The sequence below is a fragment of the Rhincodon typus genome, chromosome 1, assembly GCF_021869965.1.
Source record: "Rhincodon typus isolate 14 chromosome 1, sRhiTyp1.1, whole genome shotgun sequence".
Classification (NCBI taxonomy): Eukaryota; Metazoa; Chordata; class Chondrichthyes; order Orectolobiformes; family Rhincodontidae; genus Rhincodon; species Rhincodon typus.
Window position 1 is genome coordinate 128,995,015 of NC_063332.1, and position 26,453 is coordinate 129,021,467.

Here is a 26,453-nt window from a genome sequence, read left to right on the forward strand (position 1 = left end):
CAATTTCAGGTTTAGGATCAAATTTTAGTACATGATCATGACAATACATACTAAGTACAACAGTATACAGAATTCAGGAATTACTATTGTAGAAACTGAGAAACATGAGGTAGAAGATGCAATTGGAGGCAAGAGTTTTTAACTTGCCTGCTTTTGCCTTGATACATAAACACACAAGTTACATAATTATAGTAAGAAATTTTTGTTAGTGAATCCCAGTTCTTCCTATTTTACTTTCCCTCTGATATTTAAATGATCAAGCCTTGACTCTTATTCTTTCTAAGAAGCTTTTAGTTGACTAAAATCAAAGGAATAGTTTGTTACGTATTTTATTGTCTTGATTTGTAATCATTTTCCTTCAGTGTGTGAAGTAAATTTTTTTCGCTGCAACCTTGTGGTGTCTTGGTCATTGCATTTTCAGCAATTAAATTAAAATTGGAAGCATTTCTGGAGATTAACAATCAGATAAATGCCAAGTTAAATTAAAGTTATTTCCAAGATCAAATACTTGTTGGCAGACTATAACTTTCAGAACAAATGTTAGAATTTGAAATATGAAAGACAAAGTTACTGATTATTATTTTGATTCTACTACGTAGTGGACCTTATTATGGAAGCTGAATTTAGGAGAAAATTTACTGAAAATTCTAAAAAGTGAAACAAGAGACTTTTTTGTGCCTTTTAATCAAACTGAATACTATGATATGACATTTTGGCAACCAAGGTCCAGATTAAAACTAGATCTAAATTTTTTAATAACAGGACTAATGTTTAAGATTCAATCATGAAATTGCAGTAAAATCTGATGAAGATACTAACTTGCTATTCCACACCCTGTCATTTTTCTTGCCATACTTTACTGTACAAACAACAGATCTATAATACAGAACTTGAGTATTGCTAGAAAAAAAAATACACAATTTTGTCAAAGCTTTTAGTCTTGATTGATTAGGATATTCACAAGAATACCAGTATCCTGGAGAACATTGTAGACTGTATGAGAAGAGTGCTGAATGGTTGATCAATGCACTCTGGTTAAGGCATTACCACAGAGATAATGACTGGCAGTTCAGTTTAAATAAGGTTCGGCGGTTAAACCAGGCCATTTGACTCTGACTGGTTGCAATATTGACTAAAGGAATGATCGAGAGAATGCTGTGGCCTGCTAGTGCATGTTTCACCTTAAATGTGTGCACCTCTTCTTCATCTGCAAAGAACAAGACCCTGTGTATTAATATGTAGCTTTCACACCTTGTTAGTGCACCATACCTGCCCTGACTGACTGACTATTTTAAAGCGGTTGTTGCCATAATTATTGGACAAATTTAGTAAATAATCCTGAGTGTGTTAAAGATTATGATAACTAATTTAAGATTGTCAGTTGGGCTTGCAGTGTGCTACATGCTATGTTTCATCTATCACCTGTCTACTCATTCTGCTAATTTGTTTTCCTGAAATAATTTATACTGTTAGTCAAATCTCATACTTCTATATTTTGAGCAGCTTTTGAGATTGTTCTTGAACTCTGATCTAACCAGAGAATATTGAGAGCAATGCACTATTAATGCTGATTCCTGTCAGAGTCCAGTAAACAGTTTTGCTTTCCAACAAAACACATTTTGTTCATTTCCTAATTAACTTTCTATCCATGCTGCTATATTTCTTCATAAGGACATAACTGGATTTTCCCGCAAAAACACCTCTCAATACCATAAAGGATTTTTGTAAATCTATATATATACTACATCTACTGAAATCCCATTATTTATCCAATTGTTCACTTTAAAACCCACTCCTAACATTATATACCTGGTAGATTAATCTGTGCATTTATGAATAATTATGTTCAATTAGCTGTGAACAAACTATTGGAATTAGTAATATTCAATTGACTTAGCTAAAATGGCCTGTTTCTCCCCTCTCCCTTGAACAATGCTGTTGCATCCTATTACTGTGCTGTCTCTGGGCAAAATACATATTGCAGGGTGGTCAAGCTGTATCCAGATATAGACCTGGCTGTAAACCATTCAGGAGCATGCAAAATACAGGTTCACCTACAACAAACGCTAATATATTACAGATATTTTGGACAAATGGGGCATTTTGAAGATGGCAGTTTAGATCTAGTGGAATGCAGCAAAGACCACTTGGAACCTCCAGTATTTGCAATCTATTTTAATTGGATGATCAGGAATATAAGCCGCGAGAGGCACACTAAAGCTGCAATAGAGATATAGACGTATTAGGTGAATGGGCAACAAGGTGGCAGATGCCATGTTAGAAAGTGAAGCTTTCATAAAGAAAGATGAAACGCTGATAATACTTCAGTCTGACAGCACTTATAGAGTGAGAAACAGATCGCCTTTCAGGTCAATGATCTTTTGTTAAAAGTTTAGTAGGTTTTGAGCAAGAGATGAGTGGGGAGAAAGGCATGTCTATTGTCCTGTGATAAGGTGGAAGATGAGAGATTTAAAGAATATGAAGAGTCAATCTAGCAAGCCCAAAAAAAATGATGGACCAAGAAAAGAAACAAGATGTGCTGAGAGTAGGTTAACTGCTACCCAAGAAAGCAAAAACAAAAGTGGAGAGACAGATCTGAAATTGTTGAACTCCATTTAGAGTCTGGAAGGCACTGAAGTACCTAATGGGAAAGATGTGATCTTGTTCCTTGTGGTGTTGATCTTTTTGGAATAGTGGAGTAAGCTGAGGACAGAACTGAGACTGAGGACAAGATAAAGCATTAAATTAAAAGGCCACTGGAAGTTGGAAGTCATGCTGGTGAGGTGAACAGAGGTACTCGAAACAGTCACCCAATCTGCATTTAATCTCAATATGGAGAAAGACTGTATTGTCAATAGAGAAAGCAGTATAATACATTTAAAGTACATTTTAAACTCCTGTTTTACTTGGGAAGAATGTTTGTGTCTTAGATAATGGGGATGTAGGAGGTGAATGGCCAGGTGTTATCTCCTGCTTGGAAAGAGGTTGGGTGTTGAGGGTGATTGAGGTCTGGGCCAGGGTATCATTAGAAGGAACAATCTCTTTGGAATGTTGAAAGGGGAGAAAAGATGTGTTTGTTCGTGGTATCATGCTGGAAATGGTGAAATATGGTCTGTTGAAATCAGAGGCTGGTGGCATCTTGAGGAAAAAAGATTGATCGGAAATGCAGGTATGCAAGACTGTCACATCGGAACAGATGCAAAGGAGAATCTGGAGCAACAACTGGAATCTTTGCGGGTTAGAATAAAAAGAAATATAATCAAGTTCACTATGGGAGTGAGTGGGCTTATAATGAATGCTTGTTAGCCTATCAACAGAGGTGGCGATCGAGGTTGGGCACGGAAGAGTTGGTGATAAACCATGTGAAAATGAGAGAAGAATGGTAATTAGAAGACAAGTTGAAGCTTTGCAATTCAGACTGGGAGCAGTAAATGTCATTGCATTCATTCCTGATAAGAAAACAAGTTAAGAGGTGTTTATTGGCACTAGAAAAAGGAAAGTTTCACATATTCCATAGAAGGGGAGAATTACCTCGGATTCACTTAATTACTGCTAACACCTCAATTTATTTGGAAGAATTAAAATGAGTTGAGAAATGTTCCATGAGAGAACATGCTTAGCCAGGGTGGTGATGGTTGGTAAAAGGCATTTGCTTTAAATTAAGTACAGTGGGGGAAGGAAGGGCTCTGGACAGGGGATGTCTAGGCTTACAAAGCAAAAGCGGGTGGCATAATTGCAGGTCAGATATTTAGATAATAATACCAGAGTGGAAGAGGAAAGGAAGTGTGTACAAACATTACGGGGGTGGGGTTGGCAAGCAGCAACTAAGGTCAGTGGGTGGATGGAAATAAAGTAAAAAGACAAAATTAAAGGCATGTTTATATACATATGCACAGTATTTGGGACAAAAATAAATTCATGACACATCTTTATAGCCATTACAGAGGTGTGATAACAAGGTGTTAAAAGCTATACGTTAATCAGGGGTATGTGATTTCTTAAAACAACAGGCAGGATGGAAAGAATGGTGAGGTACCTTTGGTTAGTACCTGATGGAATTAGTATGATAGCAAGAAATTATTGCAAGATGTGGAATCCAAATGGGCAGATAGAGGGCATGTGAGAAATGCAGTACATTAATCATGACTGACTTTAATCTTCATGTGAGTTGGGAAAATGAAATTCACAAACGTAGCTGTGAGGAAGAATTTACGGAGTGTGTTTGGGACAATTTCCTAGAACAAAATGATGTAGATTGAATTAGGAATCAGGCTATTCTGGATCTGGCCATGTGTAATTAAGCAGTTTTATTCATGATTTGTATAAAAGCTGCCCTGAGGAACAATGATCGTAATATGGTAGAATTTAACATTTGATCTGAGAGTGAGAAACTTGGTTAGAAACAACTGTTCTGAACTTAAAAAGGGTAATCAGAAAGGAATGAGGGCAGAGTTGAATGGAGTTGACTGGGAAGTGAGTTTAATAGTGAAGATGGCGGTTATTTAATAAGTACTTATGGTTAAGCAATAGTTCCTGACTTGCAATAAAGGTTTCTTCCAGTAAGGAAGAAGGATTCCAGGCAGTGGATAAACCAACAATGGTTAAGCAAGGAAGTTAAGGATAATATCGAAATGAAGGAAAAAACTGTCAAAAATTGGTGAACCAGAAGATTGGAAAATTTTAAAAACCAACAAAAGATTTTCAAAAAAAAGCAGAAAATAAACAGGTTAAACTAATCGCAAATATGAAAATGGGCAATAAGATCTTCTTTAAATATACAAAAAGGGAGAAAGGCCAATGTGAATGGAAGTTCCATACAGAATAAGGCTGGCAATAATGAGCTAGGAAATAGCAGTTGATTACTGTGCATTAGTCTTCAGGGTAGAAGATGCTAATAGCATTCTAAAAAAAATTATCAAGGGGAAAAAAATAAATACTTTTTCTCTAGTGATAATTGTACGAGGGAAACTAATGGTGCTAAAGGCCAATGAGACTCCTGGATCTAATGGGTGCATCCTAGGATTTTAAAGGAAGTAGCTGAAGAGAGAGTGTGTGCACTGGTAGAAATCCAAGAATGCTTGGATTCTGGAAAAGTCTGAGGATTGGAAAACTGCCAGTGTTGCACCTTTGTTCAGAAAGTGGAGGAGACAAAAAATCTGGAAGCCATAGACCATGTTGTTTAATATCTGCCAGTAGGAAAATGGTAGTTAATAGCAGAGCATTTAGAAATACAAAATGTAATTAAGCAGAGTCACCATATTATTCTGAAGGGGATATCATGTCAGCCAAATTTGGAATTCTTTTGAGGAGGTAACAAGCAGTATACATAAGGGGGGAATGAGTAGAAGTCTAACATTTTGGATTGCCAAAAGGCATTTAGGGTATCACACGGCTGCTTAAGGTAAAAACTAATGATGTTGGAGGTATTATCAAAGCATGGATAGAGGAATCGCTAACTAACAAAAGATAGTGTGGGAGTAAAGGCTGAATTTTCAAAATGACGACTTGCAACCAATGGAGGGCCAAGGGATCAGTGGTGAGGCAACAAGTATTTGTGTTATATATTATTGATGTAACCAGATTTGTGGGTTAGACAAAAATAGGTTGGAGGGTAAATGGTGATGATGTGAAGGGTCTAAAGAAGGATATAGACTAGTTAAATGAATGGGCAGACAGTTAGCAGGTCCAATGCAGTGCAGGAAAATAAGACTGTGCACTTTGGTCAGAATAAAGGAACTGAGTACAATTTAAATGGATGAAGCTGCCAGGAAGCTACAGCACAGATTTCGGGGTCTTCATGCATAAATCCAAAAAAGCTAACATTCCATTTCAGAGGGAAATATGGAAGACAAATGGAATGTTGGTATTTATTTTGAAGGGAATGGAGTCCAAAAGTAGAGTGTTTATGCTAAAACAGAGGCACTAGTTAGACCATAACCATTATACAGTGACCAGTTTTGATCCCCTAATCTAAAGAAAGATATGCTGACATTGGAGACAATCCAGAAAAGGTTCACTGGGCTTATATAAGGTATGTAAGGACTTCCTTACAAGGAGAGGTTGAGTAGGTTGGCCCTGTGTTCATTGGAGTTGAAAAGAATGAGAGGTGACGTTATTGAAGCATAAGTTTCTTAGGGGGCTTGACTGTGTAGATGTGAAGAGGTTGTATCCATTTTTAGGAGAGCCTAGGGCCAGAGAGTATTTTCTCAGTGTAAGGATTTGCCATTTAGGACAAATGAGAAGTAAGTTCTTCTCTGAAGATGGAGAATCAGTGGATTTGTTTACTGCAGAGTTCTGTAGAGGCTGGGTCATTAGGAATATTAAGGTCTAAGACAGATGTTTAATCCACAAGGGAATCAAGACTCGATAGAGCCAAATGGACTATATCTGTTTCTACATTGTTTGACCTTATGTTCTTAGCCATGGTGAATTGGAGTCTGTTAGAGCCAAGAAATTGGAAACTGAGTAATGGTGGGCATAGCTGGCACAGTTTGGATGTAGCTAATGAGAAACTGGGCAAGGGGAGACAAAATATTCAACAAATGAAAAAATTTATATTTGTTCAACGAACACAAAAAAAAAATTGAATGAGACTGAAACTGTAGGTCTGTCAAGGCAGTCCTGTCCATAGACTTTATGTCATAGGAACAAAAGAGCGGTATCAGGCCAGGGGTGATAGATGGGAAGCCATGGAAGGAGCAAAGATTTCCTGAGATAGAGTCAAAAAACAATTATCTTGTTTTGGAAATAGCCTTACATTCGAAGGTGGAATTCCTGGTCAAGGTTGGGTGCAGGGATAGTAGGCAAAGTTTTGGGGAATTGGTGTTACTGATTTCCAGACTAAGAACAGAAAAGCAGAATATTCTTTTTAAAAGGAATGCAACTTCTGGATTTTGACATTGAGAGACTCGGGTATATTTGTTCAACGAACGCAAAGTCAGCATGCAGAGAACAAATAAATTAAGTCGCAAATGCATGTGGTTCTTTATTGGAAGGGTTTGGAATAAAAGGGTAAGGAAGTCTTGCTACAAATGTACAGAACTCTGGGGGAAGCCACATCTGAAACATTGTCTTCAGTTTTCATCAGTATTTTAAATATAACGATATCCTTGCAGAGGAGGTAGTACAATGAAGGTTCACCAGTTTGGTTCCTGGGATGAGAGGATAGCCTTATTATGAGAGGCTGAGTAACTTGAACTATGTCCTCTGGAGTGTGTAAGGATGACAGCTGAGCAAATTAAAATTTAGATGGTTCTGACAAGGTAGGCATGTTGTTTCCCCTGAATGTAGGCAAGATCTTGGAATAAGAGGTTTAGCAATTAGGACTGAAGAAATGGAACCTCCTTTGAGTATGTTTTGAGATGTGTATCTTTTCAGGGAATCCAGGGAAATGAACAGGAAGACGGAGTTAAGGCAGAAGATCACCTATGACCAGTTTGTTGCTCAAGTTGAGGGGTGGCAGATGCATTTGAAGGGTCACTGGACCTGAAACGTTAACTCTGATTTCTCTTCACAGATGCTGCTAGACTGAGCTTTTCCGGCAATTTCTGTTTTTGTTGCATTGGTCCATGTTTGCTCTTATTTATATTGCCTTTCCACTCCTCCACAAAAGTATGGCAATGAGTGTGCAGCACTGTTCCAATTTAAAATAGTGTGGCTTTAATATATGGTTACTATAATCCTTCTGTCTTCAACTATTTGAAACCTATTGTGAGTCTTCTCTGTTTGCTCAGTTTATATAATTTACAGGGGTATTGATCATCAAAATCCTAGTGTTTGGCATATATGTTTCATTTTGGATGCTAATCAGATGACACTTGAACAGGCAAGGCTAGTGCTAGTAGAATATTCCAGCTGGTACTGAATTTTTTTGGCTCTGAGTCCTGATTAACTTCTAAGAATGGAGAATTATGCCAAATAGTGGCATTTCTTGATATTCTTGTAATTGAAATTAGTAGAGTAGGTCTTTGTAGAGAAACAGAATCTGACAAATGATGGGATGGGGAGCAGGAGGAGAGGTGTTGGAGGCTAAAGGTAGAAGTTGGTGATTTGGAGGCTGTTCATTTCAATATCTGCCTTGACATAATTAATTTTCATGGGCAGCAGGTTTACAGCATTGTTCATGCACCTTCTATCTATCTTAAATAATATTATATCGCAATTCTTAGTAGACAAAGGCTATAAAAGTACCCACAGTGCAACATGACTTGTCAGTGGAATTTATTCAGTGATGTTTATGCTACAGTAGTTTGCAAAATAGATGTGCGCTGCAATAAGGGATGCCCTTTGGAGCTTATTTATTGTATACATTTTGGATGATGTAAAGAACTACAAATTTTGCTTCAATACATTTATTTCTAACCTGGATATTTTTAGTAGAACTGAAGACAAAATGTTACAATGCTTCTGTCATTGTTTATATTTACGTGTATCATGCTTAGTTATTAAAGCAATGTTACATTGTGTTTCCCACCTACAATCTGCTGTATATTTTCAGCATGAATATAACTCAGCAATGTAGATTCACATCCATTTTATAGCTGCACCCTTTGTGTTGCTGTTGTCACTATTATAATTATTTAAATACATCCATTTGTGATTGGATACATTTTTCACACATGTGCTGGGGGTTTCTAGTTTTGCGTCTTCTGTCAAGATCATTCGTGAAAGCACTGCATTGATCAATAGTGAATTATGGGCTGACGTTGGCCAGAAACGAAGGTTTATGTAACTACTTCAGTGCTGTTTGACTTTTAGTGAGGTGGTGCTTTAAAATGAGGATCTTGTTTACGTACAAAGATGCTATTAAGGATGTTGCTGTATAGCAATCTGGAAGTAGTGCTGTTGTAAATGCTCTGTAAAATAGCTGAATTACCTATATAGCATCTGAGCCCTTCTGTAGTGTAGCTAAAATGTGCTCACGGCTAAAATTACCTGAATACCTGTAAACCTCAATACATGTATGCCTGCTCTTAATGAGCATTCAGTGGGAGGTACTGTCATCCTAAGGTATACTGTTTAGTTTAATATTGTACACTGCCTGCTCGATTGTGATTTTGGCATTAAATGTGATAGATGTTTTGTCCTGGAATGTGGCTTTACAGTAATGAAGCTTGCAAACAGCATTCTAAAACTGGCTATTTCCCCCCTTCAATTTTTACATTTCAGAGCAGATAAATGTAATTTGATGAAATTATTTGGCTCATAGCTAAGACCGCTGATTTGTGACTGCAGATTAATGCTTAGAATTCTAAGCAACATACAGCCAGCCAACTAGCAAAAGGTTAAATCATTTTCCTTTTTTGCATTCTCAGTTAGTGTGGTGTTTTAAATAGATGAGTAAAGGTGCCATTTGCAGTTTATTGAAAAGCAGCCTGAATCTTTGTTTTGGAGGGAGAGGTAAAGCAGTGCTGAAAATCGGCCTGAAGATAAAGTTGCATATGGTTTTTAGTGGTATTTTGCTTTTTGGGCTGGTGTTCAATGGATTGCAGTGCTTTTGAACAATATTTTCCTTTTAAACTGAGATGATCCCTGTCTAAGCTATAATCACTATCAATGAATTGGTTGTAAGATGTGTTTTGTTGTAACAGGGCTAGAAGGAGTTAGATATAGAGAGCTAGTTATTTAAAATCCAGCTATCCAGAAAGTAAGTGGGTTAAGTGTCTGAAGTAAGAGGAAGGCCTAGCAATTGTAAATTTCTAGGATTGGTGTGAGAGAACCGTTTGGAAGCTCAATGACGTTGATTTGTGTGATCATATTTTTAGAAGCCAGTTTGAAAAAATTTGGGATGTCAGATTTGTTTTAATGTGTTCATTAATTCTGTGTAGAATTTGTGATAAACAAAATCAAAAAAGTGTACACAGTAAATTTGACTAGCTTAAAAAATAAATTTTTTGAATTGTACATTAGCCATGTAACTACATTTGTTTATTGAAGATTCAGTTTTTAAAAATTAAACAGTTCGTTGTTTCAAGCTGGTGGAGCAGTACAATTATCTTGTCTGGTTCAGACTCTGACAGTTTAAATGGTTGTTTTGGCTTTGACTGGGGGAGGGGTAGGAAGTAACTGTATTCACCGTTTTCCTGTTGCTTCAAATACTGCAGCAGTAATTCTTTTCCAGGTATCAAGTACTGTATACTCTGAAGGGGACAGAGGGGTGTAGCCTATTTTGATTCCGTGTTGAGTATAGCAAGACTCCGGTGTCTGAGGGAAGATATTCAATTAACTGTGCTGAAGAAGTAGACAGTTGATCAGGAAGCTTTGTTAAGGTTAGTGTTTATCAGTGACAGTAGCTGGTGTGAGTACTCTGACTCTCAAAGTCTTTCTCAAATTCATTCTAGTAATAGATCTTCAGCTTTTGTTTCCTGCTGATTGCAGTATTGGAGAGAGAACCAACATCACTTGCCTCCTGCAGCTGAGATTAGTAACCCATCTTTACTGACAGTTAAATTGACAATGAAATGGCTGCTACCTTTCCAGGAACTGTGGGGTTTTCTCTTTTTTTCCAGCTGTGATTTAAGCTGGAAAGCTGTGGAATGAAGTACTTGACCATTTTTATGCATGTGAGATGATCCTGATGCTGATTAACTGAGAATATCTGGCCAGTTTTGCTTGCATGAGTAAGTCGATGTGTGGCTGTGGTTGCAGTATCATTTCTTCTCTAATGAAGAGGCTGGGACGCTCAACCTGCTGTAAAGATCTTCTGTCTTGCAGCATTACATCAGGACAACTGGAAATACTTTCCAATGGATTGCCTATCCAACAAAAGGTAACTGCATGAAAGTTCATTAAATCTCCATAGTGATTTCCAACATATACAGTTCAGGATGAAATTAAATTATATATAAGGGATACATTTCAGGGCTCTCTGACCTTGCTTGTAGCTATCCAATATCATGTTTGGCCATGATTAATCGAAGCAATGGAAATGTACTGTGTAATTGATTTTGTAATAGGATCAGCTGATTTACTGATCTTCGTTGCATATTCTTCCTACTGGAATTGGGCATCACCTTTAATGGATTCAGTGATTTGAAATTACGTTGGTATTACTCGTGATATGTTAAGTTTCTGGAAGTTGAGACTTAATTTTGTGTGGCCTACAGCATTTTCTTAACATGTTTGGTTCTAATGTATGTCTGTGCAATGGACTCAGCTGCTGTGTATGTTACCTATTAATAACACAATACAGTGATGAAATTAACTTCCTTACTATTTGGTGGGTAAACTTTTAATAGAAAATATCTCAACATGTGTACTTCGATTTTAACATAGGAGTGGCAATGATGCTTTCAGCGCAGTCTGCTTTATGGAATACATCAGAAAGCAGCGTCTAGTATCTGCACAAGTGCAATGAAACTTGGAAAGTGCAAGTTATTCTGAAATTCCCTGCTCTACCACAAGCTTTGCTGCGTTGGTGTTGTGCCAAGAAGCTCTACATTCAAATGCACAAGATGTGACGCTGCAGTACTTACTGAACACACCAAGAGGTTTGGGTTATCTAGTGAAGTGAAAGTGAATTCTATAAGACTCATTAAGTTTTATTTGCTACCAAACAACTTCTCTAGCACTGGACCTTTTTTGTATATGTGAAGCGTCCTTCCTCAATTAGTTTTCTAGAAGATGGCATGTGATTCCATGTAACTTGTTAACATCTCTGTATATCCAAAGTGATTACAGAGGTTCATCTTTAGAATCTTCAATTTCTTACTCCTCCTTGAATCACTGATTTTTTTTTGAAAAATTCCACTTCCTACTTGTTAAACTACGGTAAATGTACATTTTTGACTATCCTCCTTGTCATAGTATCACTTTAACATATTAATATGACACTTTTTTTTAAGTCTCTGTCTGGAGCACTCAGTAAATAATTCACATCATTGTCAAATCAAAATCAAATCCAATATCCAGTGAATCTTTTTATAATGGTTCACCAGAGATAGGTAACACCTTCTTTCCCACAGCAAAACTTTGAACCTTGACATTTTTATCTGCTGTAGATTTCTTAGTTTTGTTGAGTGATTTTCAAATGCTTTTTGGCCTGTTCTCATGCTTTGGTTAATTTCCCCAGAATACATTCACAGGTTGGATGTGTAGTTTCTGAGCTTTGGTTTACGAAATAATTTAAGGGATCCTCTTACTTCATGCCCATAGGAGTTCATAAAGATTCAATCCTGTGGAGTCAGCAGGAGCATCCTTAATGATTAAATAGTAACCAAGGAATTTCGGAAAGCTGCATGGTCAGTGTGAAGGAGACTTCAGTGGAGTGTGATGAAGGTCCACTGAGTGTGCTGCTGGAAATTTGGTTAAAGTGGGCATTCGGTGCAAAGGGAGACAAAAGAGCTTTAACTTCAATTTACTGTAAGTAGATTATTCAACAGAGTGAGAGATGAGTAAGAGAGAATAAAAGGTGTGAATGATAGACCTGTCTGCAGTGAGATCATTTGCATTGACCTATAGGGCTATTTTTGCTGGAGAATTGAAAGCTGAGGGGCGACCTTACAGAGGTTTATAAAATCATGAGGGGCATAAATGGGGTAGATAGATATGGTCTTTTCTCCAGGGTGGGGGTATCCAAAACTAGAGGGCATACGTTTAAGGTGAGAGGGGAAAGATATAAAAGGGACCTAAGGGGCAACTTCTTCACCCAGAGGGTGGTGCATGTATTGATTTGAGCAGCCAGAGGAAGTGGTGGAGGCTGGTACAATTACACCATTTAAAAGGCATCAGGATGGGTATATGAATAGGAAGGGTTTAGACGGACATGGGCCAAATGCTGGCAAAAGGAACTAGATTTATTTAGGATGTCTGGTCGACATGAACGAGTTGGACCTAAGGGTCTGTTTCTGTGCTGTATAACTCTGACACAAGAGCAGGGAAAGAAACTAGTTGTGAATATTACTGGCAAATATTTGTAGTCTATTTTTTTTTACAAAGCAAGAGGTCTTCACTGTTTTTAGGTCTCTATTTCTTCCTTCCCTTCTCTTAACTAGCTTATCAAGTATAAAATTGATTTCTTTTATAAAAATATTATGTAAAGACCAGGGAATCTAGGATAATTAATACAGCAGTAATGGCAGACAGTTGATGTGTTGCTGGTTACTAATCTGATCCAGAGCGAACATGTGTAGTAAGTGCTTACAGCTTGAGGAACTTTGGATTGAGTCGAGGAGCAGGAGTCTGAGCTGCTGACATTGAGCCACATCAGGGAAAGAGAACGTTGCTTCGGAGCGTCGTCCACCCCCTCAAATAAAAAGATTAAGTAAATCAAAATTTGTGTCATGAGGAATAAGAGGGTGTGACTGCAGGTGAGGCACATATAGAGACCAAGGGATTGCAATTGAGGAGACTCAGCCCCGGCAGTTGTACAACAGTCATGAGGTTCTTGCAAGCTGTGAGGATGAGTGGGGATTGCAGAGAGGATGACTAAGCCAACGCAGCATCTTGGTAAATGGCAATAGGAATGTAGTTGTGGTAGGACGCAATTTAATTGGGGGAATAAGTACTCTTCTTTGCAGATGTGACTAGGAGTCCTGAAGGCACTGCTGCTTGCTTGGTGCCAAGGTTAAGGACATCTCCTTAGGGCTGGAGTCAAATTTGGATTGGGAGGGGAGGGATTATTGTCCTTCGTGTTGGCACCAATGGCATTGATAGGAGTTGAAAGGAGGTTCTGCTGAAATGTTTTCAAGAGTTGGGAGTCAAATTAAAAAGCACAACCTCTAAGGTGGTAATCTCTGGAACACTACTGCAGTTTAAAGTTTTGGCAAAGATCTGTAGCCCAGGTTGTGGATGAGATTGTTGACTTGTTTGCCGAGCTAGCTTGTTTTTGTTCAGACGTTTCGTCACCATGCTAGGTCATATCATCAGTGGAGCCTCCGGTGAAGCGATGTTATTCTACTCTGCTTGAAATTTATACTGTCTGGTCTGTTATAGATATAAATTCCAAGTGGAGTAGAATAACATCACTTCACCGGAGGCTTCACTATTGATGTCACCTAGCATGGTGACGAAACGTCTGAACAAAAACAAGCTAGCTCGGTGAGCAAGTCAACAACCTCATACTACTGCAGTCACAGGTAAGCTGACAATAGAAGATACCAACATTGTTTTGTAAATAATCAAGGGGCAAAAGGAAATGGGGAATACTATAAACTGCTAGGGAAACTGACGAAGCGAAAGACTGGTCCGCAACCCTTAATGGGATGCATTGTAAGATATCAAAAGAGGAGCTATAGAGATAGTGGATGCATTGGTGGTAATCTTTTAAAAAAAGTCCATCGATTCTGGAAAATTCCCAGAGGATTGGAAAACTACAAAAGTAACACCTTTACTTGAAAAAGAAAGGAGACAATAAAGAGAACCGTAGACCAATTAGCTTAACTTCTGTTATTGGGGAAAATGTTCAACTCTCTTGTAAAGGATATAGTAGAACATTTAGAAATACATTCTCTAATATGAGGATAGATGCACTTTACAGGAATCAGTGCTGGGGCCATAATTAATTGCTATATTTTAATGACTTGAATGAGGAAAATGAATGTACTGTAGCCATGTTTATGGATATCAGTGCAGAGGGATGGTGACTGGTAAACTGAGTTGGCAAAATCTTGGCAGATGGAATATAATGTGGGAAAATGTGATGATATGCACTTTGGCAGGAAGAATAGAGGAGCTGATTTTTTTTTTTTTAAAAATTACAGAAAGCTTTAGGAGTTCTTGTGCATAGGTCACAAAAATCCAGCATGTAATGTTAATTAGTAACAGGGAAGACCAGTGCAATGTTGGCCTTTATTTCAAAGGGAATGGAGGATGAAAATAGAAAGGCTTGTCTAAAACTATGCAACACATTTGTTGGACCACAGTTGGATATTGAGCAATTTTGGGCCTCCTTATCTAAAGAAAGATATACTGGCATTGGGGACAGACCAGAGAAGGCTCACTAGGTTGGTCCCACATGTGGAGAGGCTGTCATCTGAGGCAGCGTTGAGTTGGTTGGACCTGTACTCTCTGGAGTTTAGAAGACTGAGTTGATCTTATTGAAACATAGAGGATTCTTACTTGACCAAGGTAAATAAGAAGAGATTGTGTTTCCTCTTGTGGGAGAGTCTAGGACCAGAGGGCATAATTTTGGTCAGGAGTCACTCATTAAAGACAGGGGCAAGGAGGAATATTTCCTCCTGAAGGGCATGAATCTATGGAATTCTTTACCACAGGAGGTTGTAGAATCTGGGTTGTTGAGCATATTCAAAGTCAGTAGATTTTTAATTAGTAAGAACATTGAGGGTTATAAGAAAAGGCAGGAAAGCGATGTTGGGAATGATCAGATCAACCATAATCTCATTGAATGGTGGAGGGATCAGACTTGTTTGACTGGCTGAATGGCCCACTTCTGCTCCTACATCTCGTGCCTTCTAGTCCTTCATGCCAATCATTAGGGCATTCCTTACACCAGACTCTACTTATGATCTTTAAGAGTGCCAACTTTTCAGACCTCCTCATGATAAGATTGTTTTATTTATAAGCTGCTCATTATTTGCTGATTATTTGACATCCTAGAACCTTAGCCTGATTATTCCTTGGAGTATCCATATTTTGTAAAAACAAATAAGCTAACTGTTGCTCTAATCTTCCAAATTGCCAATGGCACTGCCTCAGGAAGTCTTGTTGAAATATCAATAATTGTTAAAAGATACTAATTCCCACTTTTCTTTTTAGGTGGGTATCTTATGCAATCTATTAAGATACCGGTAAATGGTTCTTCAAAGCTGGTATTGGAATTAAAGGCCCAGTTTAATCGATGCTTGGAGTTCTCATTGCCTGACGTGTGATATATCTGACAAAATTTAACTTAGTCTTTATGTAATCCTGGCCAATAGAAGAATTTCAGTATTTAAGTCTGTGTTTTCCTAATACTTCAGTGACTTGTGAAATCTTTTTACCCAGATGAAACTGCCACCTGATTGACTACTGTCCATTCCACATCAGCTGGTATGAGGTGGTCTCAATCTACTAATTTGGTAGGCCTTCCAACTCAGGATCTGTCTGTTGCATTTGCATTAAAGAAGGTGGGCTAAATATGTTAGCCTCTTTCTCTTTACATTCCTCCTAACTTTCAAAGTTAACTTCTTTCAAAAAATATTCAAATATAATGTCAGATAATTGAATGTCCACATTCTCCTCTTTCTGTATTAGTTTTCTCTCTCTCTCTCTTCCCCAACCTGTCAAATTGTATGGGCCTGAGATCTAGTAATAACAGTCTGAAAACAATCCACAATTTTGCTCCTGAAGCACGTGATTCTTTTGTTCCCATTGTTTGTACCTCTGTGAGGTAATATTGTTGAACTAACCCCCTCATTTCCCAGGATAAAAATCCATTACTTTCATAGATTTTATGTACAATTATAATTGAACTATGTCTTCTCTACTTGCTAAATTACTCCTTAATCTAACCCTTTATAACAGAATCTGTTTCTAACCTCCATGTGTATCTCCAGTTAAGATTTTCTTCTTCATTAGCCCTTCTTGAAGAAGACTTGATTATCTGTCAATACTGTTCGGCTGTCTCTCAAAATCTTTGGTTTGCCCTCTTGATTAGAAGAGACAGCGGGAGCAGGCAGCCCGAGGCGGTGGTGAGGACAAGATCAAGCCCTTGTGAGGAGTGCGAGCCCAGCATGGCCAGGCGCTTACAGACTGTGATGTTAATCTGTTAACTGCGTTTCTTTGTTTTTCTATTCTTTAGTCAGAAGGACTGTAATGTTTAACTTCTTAACTTTTATTTATTTTTCTGCTTTGCGCTAAGATTCTGTGCCTAGGTACATTTGTACCTAAGGTGGTGGCTTGTAAGCTTTTCACAGTGCTCATGCGAATGAGTATATGTGACAATAAAACTCATTCATAATTCAATAGCCAGATCCTCTAGTAGTCTGTCTGTGTTTCTGCCTTTAGTGGTAATTGAAAAATTCTCTGTACATTTTGAGGGAACTCTCATATCTCTACCACTGCTATGCATTTAGTACCCATTTCCAATCTTGATACCGCCATTTCTGGGGATTCCTTGGGTGTTCCTACTTTTGCATGTTTCCCATTTCATCTCTCTCTAGCAATTTGCTTTAGTATGTGGAGTTTTAATAAAATGGAAGCATTTTATTATCTTTACATCATTTTTAGGTTCTTTCTCCTTTTATTATTCTGGTATCCTTCTGTTTGCTAATTAAAACTAACGCCTTTTTAATTCCCAGTTGTTCTATTCTTCTGTTGAATCCTATTAGACTATTTCCCATGAAGTGATTGCAGCAAGGTAAGCCAGCTGGATCTCATGAGTTCCCTGACTGAACCAGATTAATAGCCCCAATCAGGGAGCCCTGGCTGACTTAAAAAGGTTGAATGTCAGGGATAGTGACACTGGTGCCTGACTCTGAGGCAGTATTATTGTCAAGGTGCTGCATGACTCCATGACTGTTCATGTTTAAGTAAAGGGTGACTTAGTGGTGGGATTTCGACCTCTGTGGAATAATTTCCGTGGTGACGAATAAAGCATGATCCTGAAGAAACTCGCTTGCAGCAGTTGTCTTTGAGTTGGGGTAAGCATTCTCTTATTATGCCTTTGTTTGGGAAGCTTGACTGTTCAATCCTGCCATCAAGGACTGGGCTCGGTACATGGAAAGAATGAGTTGTTTTGTCAGCGCAACCGACATTGTAGCAGATGAAAAACAACCAGTAATTTTCCTGACAACCTGTGGAACTGCAACTTTTTCTGTCATTAGGAGCCTAACATAACTTGAGGCACCAGATACTAAAACCTTTCAAGAATTGACTGACATGGTTAAGGAATATTATGACCCTAAGGCTCCTCTAATTCGGAGACACTATCACTTTTACACGGTAATTCGAGAGCCAGAAGAATCCTCATCAGGAGTTTCTGATTAGGTTAATGAGGTTAAGATGACTGGCAGAAACCTGTGAATTTGGTTTAACCCTTAATGAGATGTTTAGAGGCTGTCTGGTATGCAGGTTTAATGGTATAACTATGCAAAATGGTCTGCCAGCTGAAGCCCAACTAGACTTTAAACAGGTGCTACATAGTTGCAAGGTATTCCAAAGAAAGTGGGCACCCTCACCAGTCAGACTTGAGTTTGCGGAACATCACCTGAATGCAGGCAATTGCATAGTCTTGCCCAGGACACATCCTGATCGGCCAACCCACAGCAAAACCACAAAACAAATTCAAGATAACAAGGTGTAGAGCTGGATGAACACAGCAAGCCAAGCAGCATCATAGGAGCAGGAAGGCTGACGTTTCGGGCCTAGACCCTTCTTCAGAAATGGGGGAGGGGAAGGGGGTTCTGAAATAAATAGGGAGAGAGGGGGAGGTGGATAGAAGATGGATAGAGGAGAAGATAGGTGGAGAGGAAACAGACAGGTCAAACAGGCGGGGATGGAGCCAGTAAAGGTGAGTGCAGGTGGGGAGGTAGGGAGGATGGACAGGTCAAGGGGCGGGATGAGGTTAGTAGGTGGGAGATGGGGGTGGTGCTTGAGGTGGGAGGAGGGGATAGGTGGGAGGAAGAACAGGTTAGGGAGACGGGGACGAGCTGGGCTTGTTTTGGGATGCGGTAGGGGGAGGGGAGATTTTGAAGCTTGTGAAATCCACATTGATGCCATTGGGCTGCAGGGTTCCCAAGCGGAATATGAGTTGCTGTTCCTGCAACCTTCGGGTAGCATCGTTGTGGCACTGCAGGAGGCCCAGGATGGACATGTCGTCTGAGGAATGGGAGGGGGAGTTGAAATGGTTCGCGACTGGGAGGTGCAGTTGTTTATTGTGAACCGAGCGTAGGTGTTCTGCAAAGCGGTCCCGAAGCTTCCGCTTGGTTTCCCCGATGTAGAGGAGGCCACAATGGATACAGTGGATGCAGTATACCACATTAGCAGATGTGCAGGTGAACATCTGCCTGATGTGGAAAGTCTTCTTGGGGCCTGGGATGGGGGTGAGGGAGGAGGTGTGGGGGCAGGTGTAGCACTTCCTGCGGTTGCAGGGAAAGGTGCCGGGTGTGGTGGGGCTGGAGGGGAGTGTGGAGCGGACAAGGGAGTCACGGAGAGAGTGGTCCCTCCGGAAAACAGATAAGGGTGGGGAGGGAAAAATGTCTTTGGTGGTGGAGCGGAAGCTTGGGGACCACTTTGCAGAACACCTACACTCGGTTCGCAATAAACAACTGCACCTCCCAGTCGCGAACCATTTCAACTCCCCCTCCCATTCCTCAGATGACATGTCCGTCCTGGGCCTCCTGCAGTGCCACAACGATGCTACCCGAAGGTGCAGGAGCAGCAACTCATATTCCGCTTGGGAACCCTGCAGTCCAATGGCATCAATGTGGATTTCACAAGCTTCAAAATCTCCCCTCCCCCTACCACATCCCAAAACCAGCCCAGCTCGTCCCAGCCTCCCTAACCTGTCCTTCCTCCCACCTCAGGCCCCACCCCCATCTCCCACCTACTAACCTCATCCCGCCCCCTTGACCTGTCCGTCCTCCCTGGACTGACCTGTCTCCTCCCTAACTCCCCACCTACACTCACCTTTTACTGGCTCCATCCCCGCCTGTTTGACCTGTCTGTTTCCTCTCCACCTATCTTCTCTATCCATCTTCTATCCACCTCCCCCTCTCTCCCTATTTATTTCAGAATCCCCTTCCCCTCCCCCATTTCTGATGAAGGGTCTAGGCCCGAAACGTCAGCCTTCCTGCTCCTATGATGCTGCTTGGCCTGCTGTGTTCATCCTGCTCTACACCTTGTTATCTCAGATTCTCCAGATTCTGCACTTCCTACTATCTCTGAAACAAATTCAAGCCTTGGCCAAACGGTTAAAACTTTCTTAAGTTTCCTGGCCAGCAGGCCATTGCAGTTGTATGCAGCCCTGACAGCAAGAGAGTTTTACAGGACCTAAATTTAGTAAGATAAACCATATGCTGATACCTAGCAATGTTCATGCTAAGATGATTGTCTTGAAGCAGAATGGGTTAAGAGTTTTATATATGGTGAAAACCTGATATAAACATGTATTGAGGTCCAAGAAATGAAACCGTGTTATAACTCCACTGTTACAACTGGAACACTGCAACTGGTAACGTAACATTTTGCCCAGGCCTTGGGGAGCCCTATACTTCAAAAGGCACTCTCAACCCCTAATGACTCTCCTTCATTACCCAAGTCCAGAAGTGGTCCTCCTTCAACATTCGGAATCTAGGTCCCTTCATGGTCCCAGGAGCAGCTAAAGGCTTCTTACTGGTAAAGGTGGCCTGCTCTAAAGTACTTCTTTCCTGATTGTTGGTAAGGAAGAAGGAAGAATGTCGTTCCAATACTCGCTCATCTCAATCCACACAGACCAGGAGAACCACCACTTCGACTGGGACAACACTAGGATCCTGGAATAGGCTCGGCAGAGACAGGCACGAGAATTCCTAGAAGCCTGGCACTCCACGAAGCATGCTATTAATAAACATATTGAACTCCTCCCCATATACATTCCACTATGAAGGAAAACCAGAAGTGAGGCAATCCATCTCGACGGACGCCAGAGTTTAAACACCAGGCGGGAAAGCACTGACGGTTCATCGGAGGCTGCACTGAGGATGTTACCCAGCATGGTAACGAAAAGTCTGCGAAACAAGAAACCAGCTAGGCCCGAAACATCAGCCTTCCTGCTCTTCTGATGCTGCTTGGCCTGCTGTGTTCGTCCAGCTCTACACCTTGTTATCTCTAACCTCAACATTACTTGGGTGTGTGGATTAATAATCCAATGATAATACCACTAGACCATCACTTTCCTTACAAGGTCTCTTAATAATCCTGTGTCATTATACATTGTTAGATTTTAAAATAGCCTGTTCCTAGATAGGTTTTGGACCAAACTGCTCTTTGAAGCAATCCCTGATGAAATCTAGAAATTTGTCTCCTATGTTACTCTTGCCGTATGCTTTGTCTAGTCAATGTACAGATTAAAATTATCCTTGATGATTTTTGTGCCCTTCTTGCATGCCTCCTCCAGTGAGGCAACTCTTTGGAGGCCTGTAGGCAACTCCCATCTGTGACTTCATTCCCCTGCCATTTCTTCTTTCCACCCAAACTGATTACACATCATAATTTATTGTACCATTGTAATGACTCATCACTGCAGTGGTAACTTCCTTTGTTCATAAGTCATCCAATGTCCTCTATCTTTTTTGCCTATTTTTCTGGAATGTCAAATACCCTTGACTATTGAGTTCCCAGTTTTGATCACCCTTAACCATACCTCTGGAATAGGTAACAAGTCACATTAATTTTTTGATCTTGTTGCATGCATTTAAAGAGCCTTAAGTTTTGACTTTTTACCATTATTACTGTCTGGTTTTAAAATTACTATCTTCACTATCCTTACCTCTTGATCTAACGTAAAGTTCACTTCAGCTGGGAACACGCTGCCCCCCCTCCAACACCTTGCAATTAGTTTCAATCCCTACTTACAACTCTAGCTACATGATTTATCTAGGCATCAATCCCAGCATGGTTCAAATGAAGTCTATCCGAAAGGAAAAGCTCACTCTTTACTAAGTATTGATGTCAGTGTCCTGGGATTGGAACCCATTTCTCCCACACCAGTCTTTGAGCCATGCATTTATATTTTTAATCTTGTTTAACCAATGTCAGTTTGTATGTGGCTCAGGCAACAATCTGGAGATATTTACCTTTTGTGGTTCTGCTTTTTAGTTTAACTTTTAAGCTACTCATAAATCCCTCAACAAAGTCTCTTTCCTAGTTCTGTTTGTTTCTGTCATTGATGTGGATCATGACAATTGGATCCTTCTCCTCCCACTCCAAGTTCCTCACCACCCCAGAAGAGATCCTGAATTTTTGCACGAGGTAGGAAACATAGCCTTTGGGACACTCTCTTTGCTGCTGAGAATGGTATCTGTTCCTCAAACTTTGCTACTCCCTATTACTACAACACTTTTTTTCTCTTTTCTCCCTTCACTTAGAGCGACATTCCTTGATATCAAGGCCGCATTTGACTGAGTGTGGCATCAAGGAGCTGTAGCAAAACTGGAATCAATGGGCCTCAGGCAAACTGTCGGCAGGTTAGAGTCATACCTGGCACGTAGGAAGATGGTCATGGTTGTGTGGAGGTCAGTCATCTCAGCTCCAGGACATCTCTGCACAGGTTCCTCAGGGAGCATCCTAGGCCTAACCATCTTCAGCTGCTTCATTCATTACCTTCTCTCCATAAGGTTGGAAGTAGGGATGTTCGCTGATAAATGCACAATGTTCACCATTTGCAACTCCTCAGATGCTGAAGCAGTCCATGTTCAAAGGCAACAAGTTCTGGACAGTATCTGGGCTTGGGCCGACAAGTGGCAAATAACATTGGTGCTACACAAATGCCAAGTTATTGCCATCACCAATGACACAATCTAACCACTGCCCCTTGACGTGCAATAATGTTACCATCAGTGAATTCTCCCATCATAATCATCCTGGTGGGTGGCAGTGGTCACCATTGACCAGAAACCGAACTGGACATGATACACAAACACTGGCTAAAAGAGCAGGTCAGAGACTAGGAATACTGTGATGAGTAACCTCACCTCTGACTCCCCAAAATATCCATTATCTACAAGCCAAAGTCAGGAGTGTAGTGGAATACTCCCCACTTGCCTGGATAGGTGCAGCTCCAACAACACTTGAAACTTGCCACTATCTGGGACACAGCAGACGCTTGATTGGCAACTCATCCACAAACATCCACCCCCTCCCCCACCGACGCTCAGTGCACACTGCTGCTACAGTCTTCAAGATGCATTGCAGAAATTCACCAAAGATCCTCAGTACCTTCCAAACCTATGACACTTCCATCAAGAAGGACAAGAGCAGCAAATACATGGGAGCAGCACCACCTGCAAGTACCCCCCACCACCTCAGGCCATTTACCATTCTGACTTGGAAATATATCGCCATTCCTTTACTGTCATTGGGTCAAAATCCTGGAATTCCTCCCTAACGGCATTGTGGGTCAACCCAGAGCACGTGGACTACTGTGGTTTAAGAAGGCAACTTACTACCATCTTAAGGGCAACTAGAGTCAGGCAATAAATGTTGGCCAGCCAGAGACACCCATTACCCACAAATGAATTTTAAGAAAAGGAATTGTAATGCACTCCTGACTGTTAGATTAAGCTTTTCACTTTGTTTTTTGTATCCTGCTTGTGGAAATGTTTAAGAGTGAATCTGTTCTGTAAGCATTCTTTGTCGCATATCTTGTCCTAGTGTCCTGCCAATCTGAAACTTCAATTTCTAGGCTCTTAAGTTGTGTCCTATGACTGTCAGCAAGTAAGAAAGAGGATTATCCTTTAAGATTTTGCACTTTTTAATGTGGTCCTTTAACTCATTTTGAATGGTCTTCATTTGTGATGGCCTTTGACTATCATTTAGTTTTCCTGGTTGTTATCTTCTGGTCCCTCCTTCTTGATAAGGTGTTGCCCCAGTAGATTCTACTGTAGGCAGCAACATTATTCTGATTAAGTTTCATTGCTAGCTTTGAAATGATCCTAGTAAGGTTCCAATTTTTTTTTCCCCTTGAGATGACTGGCCACAAATCCACTCCAAAAGCGTGCCTTGATGTATCATGCATCTTGCTGGTGTCTGCATTCAGAACATCTTCAGTTGTTCTGAACTTGATGCACAAAGAGGATGGCATCCCTTAATTATTCCAGATGAAACTTGTCAGCTGTGATACAGTACTATTGTATACACATTGGTGTACATTACCAGCCGCTTGGAGACGTGAGACAGAGCTGAGGACATTGGGTTGCCAATGAGCCTTTGTCACATTTAAAATCAAATCCTTTGTATACTCTATTCCTGGTTAGAAGTTCAAAATTATACTTTCTTCCTCTAATTGTGAATTCCCCTTTAAGGTTCTACTTAACTCTGCTCACAGAAGGTTTCTCTGTCTCTCCTAAAGATAAAGTCTTGCTGCGGGATGCTAAAGGTTTTGCTGCTGCGTGCTGTGCCTTAGTCCTTGTTCTCATCATGTATGACTCTAGAACTAGGGTGTTCCTGATTTAACATTAAGGAATTGTCCATTTAAAATAGATGAGGTCAAAATTTTAGTCAGGGTTGAGAATCTTTGGAATTCTCTTCTTGAAAAGGCAATGGAAACTGAGTCTTGGAATTTTTTTATGTCCGAGATTAATCAATCCTTTGTAAGCAATCACAAAAGGTGGGAATGGGTATTTGAAGTTACAATTAGATCAACCGTGATCGTATTGAATGGCAAAGCATGCTGGAGGGACCCAACGACCTCCTGTTCCTTGTTTGTATGTTCATTTGTAACAAGTTCACGCTGACCAGTTTTCTCAAACCCCTCTCTACTGAAATGGTAATTCATGGTCTGTCCTCTTCTGTGTTAGGCTGTGTCTGTGGTGTTGTCATTTGGCAGTCACTCACTAACGAGTGTGATTGTCCAATTTCTGTGTAACTAGTTGTGGGTTCTATGGGTCTTTGCACAGCTGGTGAACCTGATCCGAGAGCAACATCCCTGACCACACATTTGACAGGTGTTTCTGGGAGGAGGAATTGGTCCTTGGCCTTGAAATAACTGGCATTCAATTCTCTGGTTCCTTTTCCTTCGATGACTGGTGTTCTCAAAGAATTGTGTCTCTTCATACAGGACCTTCCCTCAAGTCGGTTTCTTCTGAGTGAGGGTCTCCCATGCATTGACACTTAAGTTGCATTTCTTGAGGCAAGCTGAAGTTTGTTTTGGATGATCATGGCCTCTGGTACAGTTGGCTGCTTCAAGGATGCTGGTGTTACTACATTTGTCCTCCCAGCTGTTGCTGAGAATCATTTTAAAGCAAGTTGATGGTATTTCTCAAGGCACTTCAGGCGTTTGTATGTCATCCAATTTTTGGAGCCATGTACAAGAATTAGAAGGCGTTATACACCAGGATCTAGGTATCAGCCTGAATGTCATGGTCGTGGATGACTCTCATTCTTGTGTGTCCAAAGGCAGTGTTTGCAGCTTGGATGTGATTTTTGAAAATCTCTGCATTACTATCAGCCCTAGATGATGGGTAGCTTCCAGACAGGAAAATATTCCTTGTTTGGGATGATTTCTCCGTTGATCTGATTGGAGGGATAGACTAGCGGTTGACCTGGGATAGGTTGGTAAAGGAATTGAATCTTGAGGTTGAGGCTGAGACCAATGCTCCAGTATGCTTTTGCAAAGGCATTGAGCGAGTTTTGAAGCTTCTTATCCGAGAGAGCAGAGATAACATTGTCATCTGCATACTGAATTTCTATGAGCAAAGTTGGTGTCGTTTCTTCTTGGATTTCTAGTTGCTGAGCTTGTGGAGTTTTCTGTCCAAGCTGTAGACAATATCCATACCACTGGGAAGCTCGTTCTTGACAAGATGAAAAATAGTGATGACACATCTCTGCTTGACCCCTATCTTGAGCTCAAATGATTCTGTTTATGTTACTATTGGTGAGGACCATTGTAGAGAGGATGGAAGAATTTCTGTGGACAGCCAACCTACGATAGGGTCTTCTATTCCATTTCCTGATTTGACTGAGTCCACAGCCTTGATTAGATTGATGAAGGCAGTGTGGAGTGGTTGGTGTTGGTCTCTGCCATTTCTCTTGGAGTTGTGAGCAGTGGAAATCATGGCCATAATTCCATGGTTTGGTCAGAAGTCACACCGGCTTTAAGGAAAGATTTCGTTAGACTGGGAGAAGGTGCCTCATGAGGATTTCAGTGCTGAACATCCCAGAATGGAGATTAGGAAGTTCCCACAGTCCATTTTGTCTCCTATCTGGAAGGCAGTGGTGATGGCAACATTCCTGAGAGCAGGGATTTTTTTCTTCCCTTTACCCAGATTTTCAGGATAGAATATGGAGATGACAAGTAAGCTCTGTAACTGGGGACACCTTCCAGGAATCCTTCCTCCAGTCATGGCATAAACCAAGCATTATTCTGTATATCTCTCATTTCGCATTTATTTTTCATCCTGGATTTTTGTGGATCAGGCATATCCAAGACATACATTCCACACATATTAATAACCTGGCTCTTAATGCTTTATTTCCAAACTTTCCAACTTTGTTCTGAACTGAATTTTCCATTAAAATCCAAGCAGATTTCTTGTTTAAACCATTGGAGCATCTTTTCCTTCTCCCAGCATAGGCCTTCTCCTGTAATTTTTGCTGCCTCCTCAAAACTTGGTATGTTTACGTTCTTAAAAGCAAAATATTGTGGATGGTAGAAATCTGAAGCACAAAATGCTGAGAAACTCAGTAGGTCTGGCAGGATCTATGGAAAGACAAAGAGTTAACATTTTGAGTCTGATATGACTCTTCAGAAGATGTTGACTTTTCTCTCCACAGATGCTGCCAACTGCTGCATTTCTCCCTTATTTGCAGTCACATTT

At 40.3% G+C, this 26,453-nt stretch overlaps 1 protein-coding gene across 4 annotated transcripts in view; it reads left to right on the top strand.

Annotated features, from left to right (window-relative positions):
* Window positions 1-26,453, top strand: part of fbxw7 (F-box and WD repeat domain containing 7) — a 360,356-nt gene that overhangs the window by 76,806 nt on the left and 257,097 nt on the right. The gene's annotated exons all lie outside the window — the stretch shown is intronic.